At 35.0% G+C, this 16,842-nt stretch overlaps 1 protein-coding gene across 1 annotated transcript in view; it reads left to right on the forward strand.

Annotated features, from left to right (window-relative positions):
• Positions 1 to 16,842, forward strand: part of PCDH17 (protocadherin 17) — a 100,355-nt gene that overhangs the window by 69,172 nt on the left and 14,341 nt on the right. The window lies entirely within an intron of this gene.

Here is a 16,842-nt window from a genome sequence, read left to right on the forward strand (position 1 = left end):
AGGGAGTGAAAGAATATAGAAGTTAAGAGATTTGACCTGGAACACATGTAGTAAGTCCTCAGATCCAGCTATAGGCTTTGCCAAATTCAAGTTCTGCCCTTCCTTAATGGTCCAGCTGCCAAACACGATTTATACTTGTAAGAATCCAGCTCTAGAGATTGAAATCTTCAAGTCCCCTAGGGATGGTATGACTGTTCTCTCTTAGCCTCCGTTATGCTCTCTGAGTACTGAATGCGCTCAGCGGTATATATGCAGCTGCGTGTAGCAAGACAGGTTGTCTCTGACTTATAAATGACCTGGGACAAAGTGAGAGAGTGGCATGGACATATATACACTACCAAACGTAAAATAGATGGCTAGTGGGAAGCAGCCGCATAGCACAGGGAGATCAGCTCTGTGCTTTGTGACCACCTAGAGGGGTGGGGTATGGAGGGAGGGAGGGAGGGAGACGCAAGAGGGAAGAGATATGGGGACATATGTATATGTATATCTGATTCACTTTGTTATAAAAGCAGAAACTAACACACCATTGTAAAACAATTATACTCCAATAAAGATGTTTAAAAAAAAAAATGACCCACATACACGGAAGAACACTCTCCATTCCTCATTGTCTTTGCCACACCCTGAACCCCTGCTTCTGACTGCATTCAGAAAGTGGGGAAAGGAAACAGGCACAACTAGGGCTGCTGGCAGACTCTCATGTGACATTGCTTTTCTGTGTCTCTGCAGAACTATGTATGCAAGTGTGTGCAGGTGCACATGTGTATTTGTGTGTTCTGAATTGATTTGTTTTTATATCACCAGTTTACTTTTATTAAAAATTCACAATTGAGACATTTAAACTAGTTTTATAAGTGTTCTCATTTTTGTAAAGATGTAACCTCTTTGGCCAGGAAGCTGTTAAACAGTTAAGCAAAAGTGTCTTATTTTTTCGTAAATTTTGAGAGAATTAGAAGTTTATTAAGTCACATGAATTTGGATATAATTTAATTGTATTGCTTTTAGGTATAACATACATGAGGTATGAACTGCTTGGCATGAAAGGAATTCTCTTGAGGAAGGAAAATTCTATAGGTAATTTGCGGGCATAGTGAACTTACGGGAAGAGTAAATTGGCCAAGGTGATATTTCCCAATTGGGAAAATAAAGGAAGTTTAATAAATTTAGGGACGAGAGAAAGAGTGTTCAGTGGAGGAAAGATAAGGAGGGAGAGTAAAGGAGATTGGAATAAAACCAACTCGTTTCATATATCTTCATGGAATCACTTCTGTGTATAGGAAGGAGGGAAATAGCTGTTCTTCCTCCACTTCCTATTATATTTTATTGTTCCCTATTGCTAGAACTTCAAATTAAAGCCAGAGTTAGCATTCATAGTACTATAGTTCAGCCACCCTGTGACTTTAGTAGGTTTTTGTAAACTAAACTAAAAATCTATTTTATTATGACTTTTTAACATAGTAAAATACATTTTGAATTCCCAAAGTGAGAATAATGAATAAGCTTTCAGAACATAACTCATTTGCAATTGTGGAATATATATATATATATATATATATATATATATATATATATATATATATATATATATATATATATATATATATATATAAAAGCTCAGTATTTTCTACTGCATGGATATTCAGTAGTGATGTTTGCTTTCTGTCATAAGAATGCTGACTTATCTTTTTCTTTTTAATGTCATTGTTATTGTTTTTGAGTTAGGGAAATTCACAGAGAAATTTTCAGATAAGATTTATTCTGCTTTAGTTGGATATTTTAATACTCTTAGATACCTGTCCTCTGATTTCAAGACTAAATGGATGAGAATTCAGCCATGTAGGTTTGTGGTCTCTGAGATTTAATCACAACCCAGCCTGTACTTGTCAGTGTGCCATTTTGTTTTATCATCAAAGTAATATGAATTAAATGATTTCCCTTTTCCCTTTAGCCATCGTCAAGGATAATGATGATTATCTGGCCATTATGCCTTCCTGACTTTTTGGTAGGCATTACAGATTACAAAATCTACTCACTAAAGCAGTCCAGTAGTCAGCAGAAATTTTGTAGGAAACCCAAAGTGTATTGAGCATTTTCCCCCTTTGATTATAGTTCTGATAATATAAGTCTGTTTCTAAAAACTAATTTTGCATTATATTTCCATGTCAGTATAAAGATTGAGAGCCAAATATCAGGAAAAAATAATAATTTAATAGCTGTTTACTATTGTAAAGCCTGGTTCGGTAACTCAAATTCCTACTAAGAGCCCACTGAAACCTAAAATGTAGTCATGGTACTTGGAAGACATTATTTGAAACAAAGTGACAGGGAGTAATTTGCTATGCTACAAAAAAAGCATGTATTGATTTTTCATTGAAAGAAACTGAAATAACATGGCAGAAAGATTCTACAGTGAACAATATCACAAACTGATGTGATACTTTCTTGCATTGTGTGTAAGATACTGATGTCACTTTTTACACATCCTTAGATTCAGTGACTTTGAGAGATATTATATAACTTGGATGGATTGATACTTAGGCTTTACACTTGCAAAGCGCAGATAAATACCCAATAACTAACACATATATGCTCGTGTATATGTATATACATATTTATATGTATATATATAAAATGTGTCATTTTTTAAAAATTCTTTGTTAGTTCCACAACAGACCAGTTGAAAAATTTACTCAGTTTCTTTCTAGAACTATGACTTTTAGTCTTCACCCCTTCTAAAACATTTATTTTATTTCATGAAGTAGAATGCTGCTATGGACTGAATGTTTGTATCCCCCCCCAAAATTCCTGTGTTGAAACCTAATCCCCAATGTGATGGTATTTGGAGGTGGGACCTTTAGGAGGTGTTAGGTCTTGAGGATAGAGCCCTCGTGAATGGGATTAGTGCTCTTATAATGGAGGCCCACTTCCTCCATGTGAGGACACAGGGGAAAAACAGCTTTCCATGAACCAGAAGGTGGGTCCTCTCCAGACTCTGAATCTGCAGGTACCTTGATCTTGGACCTTTTCTAAGCTTCCAGAACTGTGATAAATAAATTTCTGTTGTTTATAAGCTCCCAGTTTGTAGCAGTTTGTTGTAGCAGCCCAAACAGACTAAGACAAATGCCTTATAAAAATGATTTATTTATTTATATTTTAAAATTCTCCTTCTTTTTAAAAATTTCTTTTGGCTGCTCCATGCACCTTGCGGGACCTTAGTTTCCTGACCAGGGATGGAACCTGGCCCCATGGCAGTGAAAGTGCCAAGTCCCAACCACTGGACTGCCTGGGAATTCCCTAAAAAATGATTTAATATTAATATATTGGAACATAAAGCCCTAAAGAAACACAGTATGCATGTGTGTACTGTGTTAAAAAGAAATGCCTTTGCTAATAATGCATATACCTATTGCTAATGTACAGTATATTTTAGTGAAATTCAATATCATATTTCTTAAAGGAAATATATTTCTGCCTTCTTTTTTCTAGCTAGATGAAAAATGCAGTCAAATGCCTTTTGATAAGTGTATAAAAATTGAATATTTTAATGTTTATATATTCATTTCCCAAAGAAGTAGAAAAATACATTAATATATGGCTTGAGAGAATGTTGAGTATCTGTGGATTTGAATCACCTATTCATGCTATCCATAGTAAGTTTCTCACTAAAAATATGCATGGTTTTGAAGCTACATTTACAAATATGGAGATATATTTTCTTGTAAGAGACTATTTTTTCATTGTTAATCCAATTATTCATGCACATATGTGCACATACGTACAGTCACACATTTTGTTTAATAGTCCTCTAGTATACATAGAAATTTTAAGCAAAGTTGCCATGCAGATGGTATTAAAATGTGATTATTATACATATAAATTAAAAGTAATGCAAATTGAGATGAGAAATTCTAGAAATCTTAGGAAATAAGCACAAAGAACTACTATTTTGAAAGAATTTAAAAAAAAATATTCTGTTTCAAAGTTTTTGGTAAGATTTGGAACAATCTTACATACACACACACACACACACACACACACATTTTTCCTGGGTGATTTCAATTTAGTCTTATACTCCTGGCGTCAATTTTATTGACTTATGCACTTATCTCTTATGCTAAATTTAGTTTATTTATGAGCCATAATATTGAAGACATTTTAATTTATTAATATCAATCTTGTTCTACTTTTCTGGGATCTACATTTTAATTTGTCCCATTGTCATTCTCGACAGCTATCTGGGTACTTTATATTTTTGTTTGTTTTTTTGATGGTATGTATTAGTTCCCTAGGGTTCTTGTAACAAAATATACTAACTGGGTGGCTTACAACAGCAGAAATTAATTCTTTTACAGTTCTGGAGAGCAGAGTCCAACATCAAGCTGTCAGCAGGGCCGTGCGGTCTTACAGCTCTAGAGCAGGGACCTTTCTTGACTCTTCCTAGCTTCTTGTGGTTGCCGGCAGTCCAAGACACATCACTCCCATGTCTGCCTCCATGGTCATATGGTGTTCTCCTTGTATGACTGTCTCTGTGTCTCCTTTTTTCTTCCTATAAGGACACTATCACTGGATCAGGGTCATCTTAAGTAATTATATCTGCAAAGATTCTATTTTTAAATAAAATTACATTCTGAGTTTCTAGGTGGACATGAATTTTGGGGGGATGATAATTTAACCCAGTCTACCCTCTGGCCCCCAGTTCATGTCCATCCCACTTACAAAATCCATTCACCCCCTTTCAACATCATCCCAATGTCTTAACCCTTTCCAGCATGAACTCTAAGTCTCAAATCTCTTCTAGATGTCAACTCAAGTAGTCCCAAATCTCAGCATCTAAATCAGGCATGGCATGGTCCATCCCGGAGCAGGATTCCTCTCTTTTCACAGACCTATCAAACTAGAAAACAAGTTATCTGCTTCTAAAATACAATGGTGGAAGAGGCACAACCTAGACATTCTCCTTCTGCAGGAGAAAATAGCAGGAATAAGGGGTTACTAGTCTAAAGGAAGTTGGGGGCACAGCAGAGCAATTTCCATTAGGTTTCAAGGCCTTAATTGTGTCTTGATGCTCTGTCCTTTAAGCCTTTCTGACCCTCCTCACAGTAGCCCACACTTCCTGGTCCCTGCATCTGTGACTGTGTTCTTGGAGTCATTGTCCCTTCATTTCATCCCATATCTGTCCCTTTCAGTTCAATTTGGCAATGTTTCTATTAGAATGAAATTCTCAAAAATTTTGTTCATCTCCTGTGGATGTTGAGGGGATCCATGCCATTTGATAAGCATCCACAGATTCTTCCTTGATAATCCCATCCCATCTCTAATCCTGACTTCTCTTGAGATGGTTGATTTGATCCATAAACCATATACCAAATCTCTGTAGCAAATGACTGTCCACCCTTGTCCTTATTTCCAGAGCATGCTATTGGATAGGCAGCGAATTTTCTAAATCACGTGGCGATTCCTTTTTGCTTAAAATTTAATTCCTCAGTTAATCTTTTTCCTTTCACACTTTACTGTAACCAGCAAGGAGAAACCAGGCCACACCTACTATACTTTGCTTGGAAATCTCTTCAGCTAAATATCCAAGTTCATTGATTCTACTTTGCACATAATAATTTGGCCAGGTTTTCTGCCACTTATAACAAGGATTGCCTTTCAGAGTCCAATAACATTTCCGTCTGAGCTCTCACAAGAAGCAACTGTACTGTTTATATTCCTATCTACATTCTGTTCGTGATAACCATATACGTATCCTCTAAGATGATAGATGCTTTCTCTAGAGCTCTCCTGGCTTCTTTCTGAGCTCTCAGCAAAATCACCTTTAATGCCCATATTTCTTCCAATAGTTTCCTTAAGGTAATCTAGGCTTTTTAAAATACACACGTCTCAAAACTCTCCCATCTTCTATCCATCACCCAATTCCAAAGTCACTTTCACATCTTTAGGTATTTGTTACAGTAACACCTTACTTCTGGTACCAGAATCAGAAGTGGTTTCCTAAAGCTGCCATAACAAAACTAATAAACAAAGTGGCTTAAAATAATAGAAATTTATTCTCTCCCATTTCTGGAGGCCAGAAATCTAAAATCAAGGTGTCAACAGGGTCATGCCCTCTGATGGCTCTAGGGGAGGACTTTTTCTTGTCTCTAGCTAGTTTTTGTGGTCGCCAGCTATCATAGACACAGTACTTCAACCTTAACTTCCACTTTCACATGGTGTTACCCCTGTGTGACTATCTCTGTATCTCTTTTTTCTCTTATAAGGACACCAGATTTTGGAGTAGAGCCCACTATAATCCAGTATGGCCTCATCTTAAGTAATTACATTTGCAAGGACCATATTTCCAAGGTCATATGTTCTGGGTGAACATGAATATTTGAGGGACAATTTCCAACCTAGTGCACAACCTATAGCTGTTTTTTCTCCAATTTGGATGAACTGTATTTTTATGAATAAAAAAAAACCTACACCTTATATGTAGGTTATATGACTTTGGTTATACTATCTCAATAATATAGGATATATTTTGAATATACCGGAAAAATGTTAGATATTGATTTCTGAGTTTAGATTATTGTCAAGTGAATGTAAAAAGCCTTTTACATAGTAAATTGGTCAGAGGATAGCAAAAAGTTCAGTTTCTTGTAGGACTGAAAATTTAAGAGAATCATGTCAAATGCATAAAAGACAAATGAATCTGGTAACAAAATAAGAATAAATGAAGGCTGTAGACTAACTTTTTCTCATATGTCTTCAGCAAGAACCAGATTGTCTCTTCAGAATTTTAAATTGAATATAGTAACAAGATGACTTACAGATTAATTATTTTCTTTCCCCTAAACAAATATTCTGTGTGTTCTGTGTTCTCTTTACTGTGTTAAATATCACAATAGGCATTATTTAAACATGTGCAAGAGGCAGACTTATTTTCAGGTGTTTCCATCTGTTGTGGGAATATACTTTAAAAATAGGAGAGAAACATACACAAATTAAACACGAAGCCAGGGGAAAAAAAGAAAAAAAATGAAACATTGGCAGGGCAACAGTGTGAAAAAAATGTTTGAGCTGCATGTTATTAACAACTCAACCTGTTTTACATTGGAATTCTACATAATTACATTCCAGGGGAGGGGCAAATGACAGATGTTGAATAAAGGCTAAAAATAAGAAAATGAGAGTACTTAGAAAATAAAGCAACGTTTGCTCACCAACAGGCATTTTTTTGGCAGAACTTTTAGAAAGCAATCGGTTTCAAATATTCACTGCATATTTCAATAACATTAATACCAGCAAAATGTTCTTTTTTTAGTGTAAGAAATTGATCAATTATACACTTCCATAATATACCTAATTTAATTTAAGGTTCAGAAAAAGCAAAACAAAACCAAAAAAATGCTGCATTTCCTTAATGTCATATTAAATAACTTCTTTTATGCTGTGTGGAAAAAGAGCAGAAATTGTTATAGAAATATATATAATTATCATTAATACTGTCAGTGCACTTTTAAAAATTGAATGATTATAGGCAACTGAGTAAAGCATTAAATAAATTACAAATAGTATGTTGTTTTCAAGTTCCAGACAATATACATTGTGTAACTAACATGAAGGAAAAAAATGCAGTAAAAAAATTATTAAAGCCTTGCTCTCTTGCGAGTTTAATTTTGGTCCTGCTTGTTTACATCTTCTGCTCACTATTGAAGAAAAGTATTTTATTTAGGAAAAATGAATCCATCATCATCATGAGATTATTTTCCTCATTGACCTAGGCATTCATATAGTTAATTTGCATTGTTTCTATCTCATCTAAACTGAAATACTCCAAAAAAAAGTAATCTTCTTCCAATAAGACTAAGTCTTTTTATCTGGAGAAATGCCAAAAACCATATGTTTAGGGATTGATCAATCTAAAGAATTTTAATATAAAATTTGAAATCAATAGAGAAGGATTCATCATTCAGTTGGCCCTATTTTCCCACTTGGTTTTTCTATTTGTTAATTTAAAATATTTTATTTTTCAAGCATTCCTGACTTTGCTTTCCTTTGCTATCCTCACCCTACACACCATCATAAGTAGACTTCAGTCTGTTGATCCGCTTCCTCCAGGTGAGCAATTTCTTCAACTGCTAGCTTTCTTCTCTTTGATCTGAAGTTTATTTGTTAGATGATGACACTCAGAGGACTATACACACATACATTTTATATATATACATATATACATATACGTATATAAACATATATATATGTACACATATATATCTATGCAGAACTTGTAAACTTTATTTTTAAGGGAAAATAGCATAGTAAATAAGTATTGATAATTTATCCTATTATATCTGCATTGGTACTGTTAGTATAACAGAAAAAGCTGTGAAATATTAAGGGTTCAAAAGAGAATCTAAATGTTTATTTATATTGGTTTTTTCATATTTATTATTGAGTTTAAGTGGCTCAATTCTTAATTATTTAATATAAAAAATCTACCACTTGCATTAATTTCACTTAGGGGATTGTGTAGGAAATGCTAAGGAAGAAATAGATGGAACGAAAAGTGGGCTGGGACAGGAAAGCGGAATTGATTTTTTTTTCTTGGATGTTGTGGGTATAGAGCAAACTGCTTCACTGTTCAACAGCCTAAAGAACTGTGTTTCACCTGAGAAACTGGGTCCCCAAATTCTTTTTTCCTTTTGGACAGGCAATTATACTTTGTATTAGATAAGTGTTATTTTGCAGAAATATTTTAAAGGCTGCTTTACACATTACTTTGTAAAATCTTTGCACATCACCCTAATATAGATTCACATATATATGTATATATATTTATACACATATATATTGCTGTGCTTGAAAAATATACAGGTAGGTTATAGCAATCTAGCAATCACTGTTATATTTATTTATGTAGCTTTACTCATGCCAGAAAAAGAAGAGGTAGCATTATTTTTGTATGGAAATGAATGGAGTTTGGAGAGAAAATAAAAGCAAAGACCTTAGATACATAGAATCAAAAACTTTATATTTGTTCCTGATTTTGGAGGGTAAGCTGGGAAGTTTGACAATGAGGGCATGCACACACACACATGTACACACACACACACACCTGTATACAATCTTTATTACTCTTACATAGTTGTGATTCCACGTTCATTAAATTATAATCAGTTGGGAAAAAGTTTTATTTTTCAATTCTATAAAAATCAAATCAACATTTATCCCCATAGAACATTTTAGCTTTTATAATGTAAATTTCTATCCATTATTTTGTGTATTCTTAAAATTTTCTCTCTCTTAATCTGAGATCCATTTTCTGTTCATGTGCACGTGTGTGTGTATTCATGTGCTCCCTGTGTGTGTGTATATATATGTACACACCTGAGCTTTATTATGGCCAGCTTGCAACTTGAAACACAGAGCCATCTGGGCGTTGTGACTGAGCACCAGGAAAACCAGTAGGTATGGTGAGGTGGATTAAGCCTTTTTTGTTTAATATCCACTAAATAGATTTTTGCCCTTAGGCTAGGCTCCTTCTATTCATTTCCATCTGGTACAAGAATGACGTGTTTTTTCATCATGTGTACAAAGGGTGCATGCATAAGTGTATGCATGCTTGCTTTTTAGTTGTATTTCTTTGTTGATATTTATCTGGCATATTGGAGTTACCTTACTATTTCAAACTTGTATAGTTTTTTAAAGTATCAAGCTAGTGAAGCTAGTGAATATTTTCCATTAGCATATATGCTGTCATAGAATTCTTCAATTTAGAACTCAGTTATTGGACCTTACTGGATGTGATCTTTTTCTATTTATATACATATATATATTTCCTTGATTATTATTATAATAGAATTATTATATATAATATAATCATTGTATATGTATGTTATAAAATAATCAGAATAACTATATCTTTCTGTTTAAATCACTATCTCCAAAATATGTGGTTTCTATAGCTACAGTTGTTACGTTTATGGTTCAGTGAGTTAATGTTAGACTGTGTACTTTTAAAATAAGTGCTTAATCTCACAACACATCATTTGTATTTGGAATTTTATGTAAAATTATGTACAGATATATATGTTTTCAATAATAAAAGAACCACCCAACAGATAGGAAGGTTCTATTTTCCAAGTACTTCTTAGTAGTTTTTCCAGTATGCAGTAGTACTTACCACAATGACCATAATTACAGTAATTAGCTAGGTAATTTTCTTCTGTGATCATGTATATTTTTATCAATTCAATGAATAAACATTAAAATAAATATTTTATTAGAAATTTGCCAAGTCAAATAGTTAAATTTAATTTTAATTTAGCATGGAACTTGTATTTTATTTTATTTTATTTTATTTTTTTTAACATCTTTATTGGAGTATAATTGCTTTACAATGGTGTGTTAGTTTCTGCTTTATAACAAAGTGAATCAGTTATACATATACAATATGTTCCCATATCTCTTCCCTCTTGCATCTCCCTCCCTCTCACCCTCTCTATCCCACCCCTCTAGGTGGTCACAAAGCACAGAGCTGATCTCCCTGTGCTATGCGGCTGCTTCCCAGTAGCTATCTATTTTACGTTTGGTAGTGTATATATGTCCATGCCACTCTCTCACTTTGTCACATCTTACCCTTCCCCCTCCCCATATCCTCAAGTCCATTCTCTAGTAGGTCTGTGTCTTTATTCCCGTCTTACCACTAGGTTCTTCATGACCTTTTTTATTTTCCCTTAGATTCCATATATATGTGTTAGCATACTGTATTTGTTTTTCTCTTTCTGTCTTACTTCACTTTGTATGACAGACTCTAACTCCATCCACCTCACTACAAATAACTCCATTTCGTTTCTTTTTATGGCTGAGTAATATTCCATTGTATATATGTGCCACATCTTCTTTATCCATTCATCCGATGATGGGCACTTAGGTTGCTTCCATGTCCTTGCTATTGTAAATAGAGCTGCAATGAACATTTTGGTACATGACTCTTTTTGAATTATGGTTTTCTCAGGGTATATGGCCAGTAGTGGGATTGCTGGGTTGTATGGTAGTTCTATTTTTAGTTTTTTAAGGAAACTCCATACTGTTCTCCATAGTGGAACTTGGATTTTAATACTAGATAATCTTAGATCAAGGAACACACTCATCTGAACCTCAAAAATTAAGTCACCTAAAAATTTAAGGTTAGAGTTATACTTTCTCAAATTCAAGTTTTCTCTCCTTCAGGCAGACAAGTTATAATCCCAACTATGTGTCCAGTAACAGGTTCTGCATTCTCCAACTGACTTAAATCCTACAGTGCTCTAAACGAATTTTAGAATTCAATTACAAGATTGCTGCCATTTTCCTAAAGATTACAAAGAAATTTGCTGTGAAAGAATGTGTACAAATTTGACTTGCTTTTTTTTTTTTTTTATGATAGTATTGTCTAGCAAATATCTTTGGGTCAGATTAAAAAGGCCCAAAGTAGTCCAGATTATGACTATTTTCATTATGATCATGGAACTGTTAAGCAGCTACTCAAAAATGACTTTTACAGCACAAAGGATCACTTCTTTCTGAGACTGAGCATACATATTTTTAAAGGGAAAAACTCAAACAGAACATGCCTGAATTAGAAAAGACCGTCTCGATGAATTCTCCCTGTTATGTCAATATGGATTTTCTTTTAGATTAGTTTAGATTACAAGTCTGAAAATTAAATAAATTCTCAAACACTTATGTTTATTTCCCTGTTGTTATTACTCATGGGAGATGCACTTTACTTTTATTATCTGTTCTTTGCTTTGGGTATGGTTATCAGAGCTCAGAAAGTGCTCTCCAAGATAAGAAAGTATTTAAAACACCACTGTAGACACATTTTGATGTTTATACTGCATTATGTATGGATAGACTTCATATTCTTTTAAAACACCTTTTTATCTTTGCTCTGATTCAAGGATAGCCTTCTCCAATAGTGTTTTGACCCTCGGTTACATTACATAGCAGGGTGATCCAGAAGGCCTCACATCCTCTCCTTCTATATGTGAGTTTCACGGCCTTTTTTCCCCAATTTCTTCTATACTTCAGTGTGTTTAATGATTACAAAATATTAAACCTGTTAGTAGAAAAATAGCTTGTCATTGCCAGTAAAACCCATTACAACGTACATTTCTGTGTATTTACTCTAGAACATGGATATTGAGTTTATTGATTTTGCTTAAATTTTCATTCTTGAGATGACCCACTCTTACAGGGTAAAAAACACCAGCTTCTGATAAAATTACAGCACAGTAAAGGTAATAAGGACCGAATGGTTTTTGAGAAGTAATTTCGAAAACAAGTTTATTTAAAATGTCAATTAAAATGTCACTCTCTCGTTTCCTACTATTCATATATTTTTGAACTGTAATAATAGTAGCAACAATATGCTATGGTAAGATTTGTTTTAGTAAGATAAAGGCCAAATTGTTTTTGTTCAAACAGCCTATATTTTATTCTAAAGTAACCTTTGGGACACTATCAATTTTAATACTTCTCTCAGAAAAGTTTCATTTCACAGGAGGCATTTTTGGTGAAAACACATATTTATTATCATTTGTGTATGTGCGTAGATGCACACTGAAGATATTTAGATTCAGTTTATTTTTTAATTTTTTTAACATCTTTATTGGAGTATAAGTGCTTTACAATGGTGTGTTAGTTTCTGCTTTATAGCAAAGTGAATCACCTATACATATACATATACCCTCCTAGCTCCTCCGTCTTGCGTCTACCTCCCGTCCTCCCTATCCCACCCCTCTAGGTGGTCGCAAAGCACAAAGCTGATGTCCCTGTGCTATGCGGCTGCTTCCCACTACCTATCTATTTTACGTTTGGTAGTGTATATATGCCCATGCCACTCTTTCATTTTGTCCCAGCTTACCCTTCCCCCTCCCTGTGTCCTCAAGTCCATTCTTTTTTTTTTTTTTTTTTTAATAAGAGGAATTTTCCCATTCACTTTTTTTTTTTTAATTATTTATGTTTATTTATTTATTTGTATATGGCTGTGCTGGGTCTTCGTTTCTGTGTGAGGGCTTTCTCCAGTTGTGGCAAGTGGGGGCCACTCTTCATCGCGATGCGCGGGCCTCTCACTATCACAGCCTCTCCCGTTGCGGAGCACAGGCTCCAGACGCGCAGGCTCAGTAACTGTGGCTCACGGGCCCAGCTGCTCTGCGGCATGTGGGATCTTCCCAGACCAGGGCTCGAACCCGTGTCCCCTGCATTGGCAGGCAGATTTTCAACCACTGCGCCACCAGGGAAGCCCCTCAAGTCCATTCTTTACGTCTGAGTCTTTATTCCTGTCTTGCCCCTAGGTTCTTCAGAACCAATTTTTTTTTTTTTTTTTTTTTTTTTTTTAGATTCCATATATATGTGTTAGCATATGGTATTTGTTTTTCTCTTTCTGACTTACTTCACTCCGTATGACAAGCTCTAGGTCCATCCACCTCACTACAAATAACTCAATTTCATTTCTTTTTATGGCTGAGTAATAATATTCCATTGAATATATGTACCACTTCTTCTTTAACCATTCATCTGTCGATTGGCACTAAGGTTGCTTCCATGTCCTGGCTATTGTAAATAGAGCTGAAATAAACATTGTGGTACATGACTCTTTTTGAATTATGGTTTTCTCAGGGAATATGCCCAGTAGTGGGATTGCTGGGTGGTATTGTAGTTCTATTTTTAGTTTTTTAAGGAACCTCCATACTGTTCTCCACAGTGGCTGTATCAATTTACATTCCCACCAACAGTGCAAGAGGGTTCCCTTTTCTCCACATCCTCTCCAGCATTTATTGTTTGTAGATTTTTTGATGATGGCCATTCTGAATGGTGTGAGATGATACCTCACTGTAGTTTCAATTTGCACTTCTCTAATGATTAGTGATGTTGAGCATTCTTTCACGTGTTTACTACTGGAAATCTGTATATCTTCTTTGGAGAAATGTCTATTTAGGTCTTCTGCCCATTTTTGGATTGGGTTGTTTGCTTTTTTTAAATATTGAGCTGCATGAGCTGCTTGTAAATTTTGGAGATTAATCTTTTGTCAGTTGCTTCATTTGCAAATATCTTCTCCCATTCTGAGGGTTGTCTTTTCATCTTGTTTAGGTTTTCCTTTGCTGTGCAAAAGCTTTTAAGTTTCATTAGGTCTCATTTGTTTACTTTTGTTTTTCTTTCCATTTCTCTAGGAGGTGGGTCAAAAAGGATCTTGCTGTGATGTATGTTATAGTGTGTTCTGCCTATGTTTTCCTCTAAGAGTTTTGTACTGTCTGACCTTACATTTAGATATTTAATCCATTTTGAGTTTATTTTTGTGTATGGTGTTAGGGAGTGTTCTAATTTCATTCTTTTACCTGTAGCTGTCCAGTTTCCCCAGCACCACTTATTGAAGAGGCTGTCTTTTCGCCCTTGTGTATTCTTGCCTCTTTTATCAAAAATAAGGTGACCATATGTGCATGGGTCTTTCCATCCTGTTCCACTGACCTATATTTCTGTTTTTGGGCCAATACCATACTGTCTTGATTACTGTAGCTTTGTCGTATAGTCTGAAATCCAGGAGCCTGATTCCTACAGCTCCATTTTTCTTTCTCAAGATTGTTTTGGCTTTTGGGGGTCTTTTGTGTTTCCATACAAATTGTGAAATTTTTTGTTCTAGTTTTTTGAAAACTGCCATTGGTAGTTTGATAGGGATTGCACTGAATCTGTAGATTGCTTTGGGTAGTATAGTCATTTTCATAAAGTTGATTCTTCCAATCCAAGAACATGGTATATCTCTCCATCTGTTTGTATCATCTTTAATTTCATCAGTGTCTTATAGTTTTCTCCATATAGGTCTTTTGTCTCCTTAGGTAGGTTTATTCCTAGGTATTTTATTCTTTTGGTTGCAATAGTAAATGGGAATGTTTCTTTAATTTCTCTTTCAGATTTTTCATCATTAGTGTATAGGAATGCAAGAGATTTCTGTGCATTAATTTTGTATTCTGCTACTTTACTAAATTCATTGATTAGCTCTAGTAGTTTTCTGGTAGCATCTTTAGGATTCTCTATGGATAGTATCATGTCATCTGCAAACAGTGACAGCTTTACTTCTTCTTTTCCAATTTGGATTCCTTTTATTTCTTGTTCTTGTCTGATTGCTGTGGCTAAAACTTGCAAAACTATGTTGAATAACAGTGGTGAGAGTGGACAACCTTGTCTTGTTCCTGATCTTAGAGAAATGGTTTCCGTTTTGCACGATTGAGAATGATGTTGGCTGTGGTTTTGTCATATGTGGCCTTTATTATGTTGAGGTAAGTTCCCTCTATGCCTTCTTTCTGAAGCGTTTTTATCATAAATGGGTGCTGAATTTTGTTGAATCCTTTTTCTTCATCTATTGAGATGATCATATGGTTTTTCTCCTTCAATTTGTTAATATGGTTTATCACCTTGATTGATTTGCGTATACTGAAGAATTCTTGCATTCCTGGGATAAATCTCACTTGATCATGGTGTATGATCCTTTTAATGTGCTGTTGGATTCTGTTTGCTAGTATTTTGTTGAGGATTTTTGCATCTATGTTCATCAGTGATATTGGCCTGTGATTTTGTTTCTTTTTAACATCTTTGTCTGGTTTTCGTATCAGGGCGGTGTTGGCCTCATAGAATGAGTTTGGGAGTGTTCCTCTCTCTGCTATATTTTGGAAGAGTTTGAAAAGGATAGGTGTTAGCTCTTCTCTAAATCTTTGATAGAATTCGCCTGTGAAACCATCTGGTGCTTTTGTTCATTGGAAGATTTGTAATCACAGTCTTAATTAAAGTGCTTGTAATTGGTCTGCTTATATTTTCTATTTCTTCCTGGTTCAGTCTCGGACACTTGTGCTTTTCTAAGAATTTGTCCATTTCTTCCAGGTTGTCCATTTTTTTGACATATAGTTGCTTGTAGTAGTCTCTTACGATCCTTTTTATTTTTGCAGTGTCAGTTGTTACTTCTTTTTCATTTCTAATTCTATTGATTTGAGTATTCTGCCTTTTTTTCTTGATGAGTCTGGCTAATGGTTTATCCGTTCTATTTATCTTCTGTTGGTGTGTTTAATAGAGTCTCAGAGGTCTCTAAGGTTGTCCTCAATTTTTTTCATTCTTTTTTCTTTATTCTTCTCTGTGGTAGTTATTTCCACTATTTTATCTTCCAGGTACTTATCCGTTCTTCTGCCTCAGTTATTCTGCTATTAATTCCTTCTAGAGAATTTTTAATTTCATTTATTGTGTTGTGCATTATTGTTTGTTTGCTCTTTAGTTCTTCCAGGTCCTTGTAAAACGTTTCTTGTATTTTCTGCATTCTAATTCCATGATTTTGAATCATCTTTACTATCATTACTCTGAATTCTTTTTCAGGTAGACTGCCTATTTCCTCTTCATTTGTTTGGCCTGGTGGATTTTTCCCTTTCTCCTTCATCTGCTATGTGTTTCTCTGTCTTCTCATTTTGCTTAACTTACTGTGTTTGGGGTCTCCTTTTCACAGACTGCACGTTCGTATTTCCCGTTGTTTTTGGTGTCTGCCCCCAGTGGCTAAGGTTGGTTCAGTGGCTTGTGTAGGCTACCTGGTGGAGGGGACTGTGCCTGAGTTCTCGTGAATGAGGCTGGATCTTGTCTTTCTAGTGTGCAGGACCCCAACTGGTGGTGTGTTTTGGGTCATCCGTGACCTTATTATGATATTAGGTGGCCTCTCTGCTAATGGATGGGGTTGTGTTCCTGTCTTGCTGTTTGGCATAGGGTGTCCAGCACTGTAGCTCGCTGATCATTCAGTTGAGCTGGGTCTTAGCGTTTAGATTGAGATCTCTGAGAGAGCTTTCG

Source organism: Eschrichtius robustus, chromosome 18, assembly GCF_028021215.1.
Source record: "Eschrichtius robustus isolate mEscRob2 chromosome 18, mEscRob2.pri, whole genome shotgun sequence".
NCBI lineage: Eukaryota > Metazoa > Chordata > Mammalia > Artiodactyla > Eschrichtiidae > Eschrichtius > Eschrichtius robustus.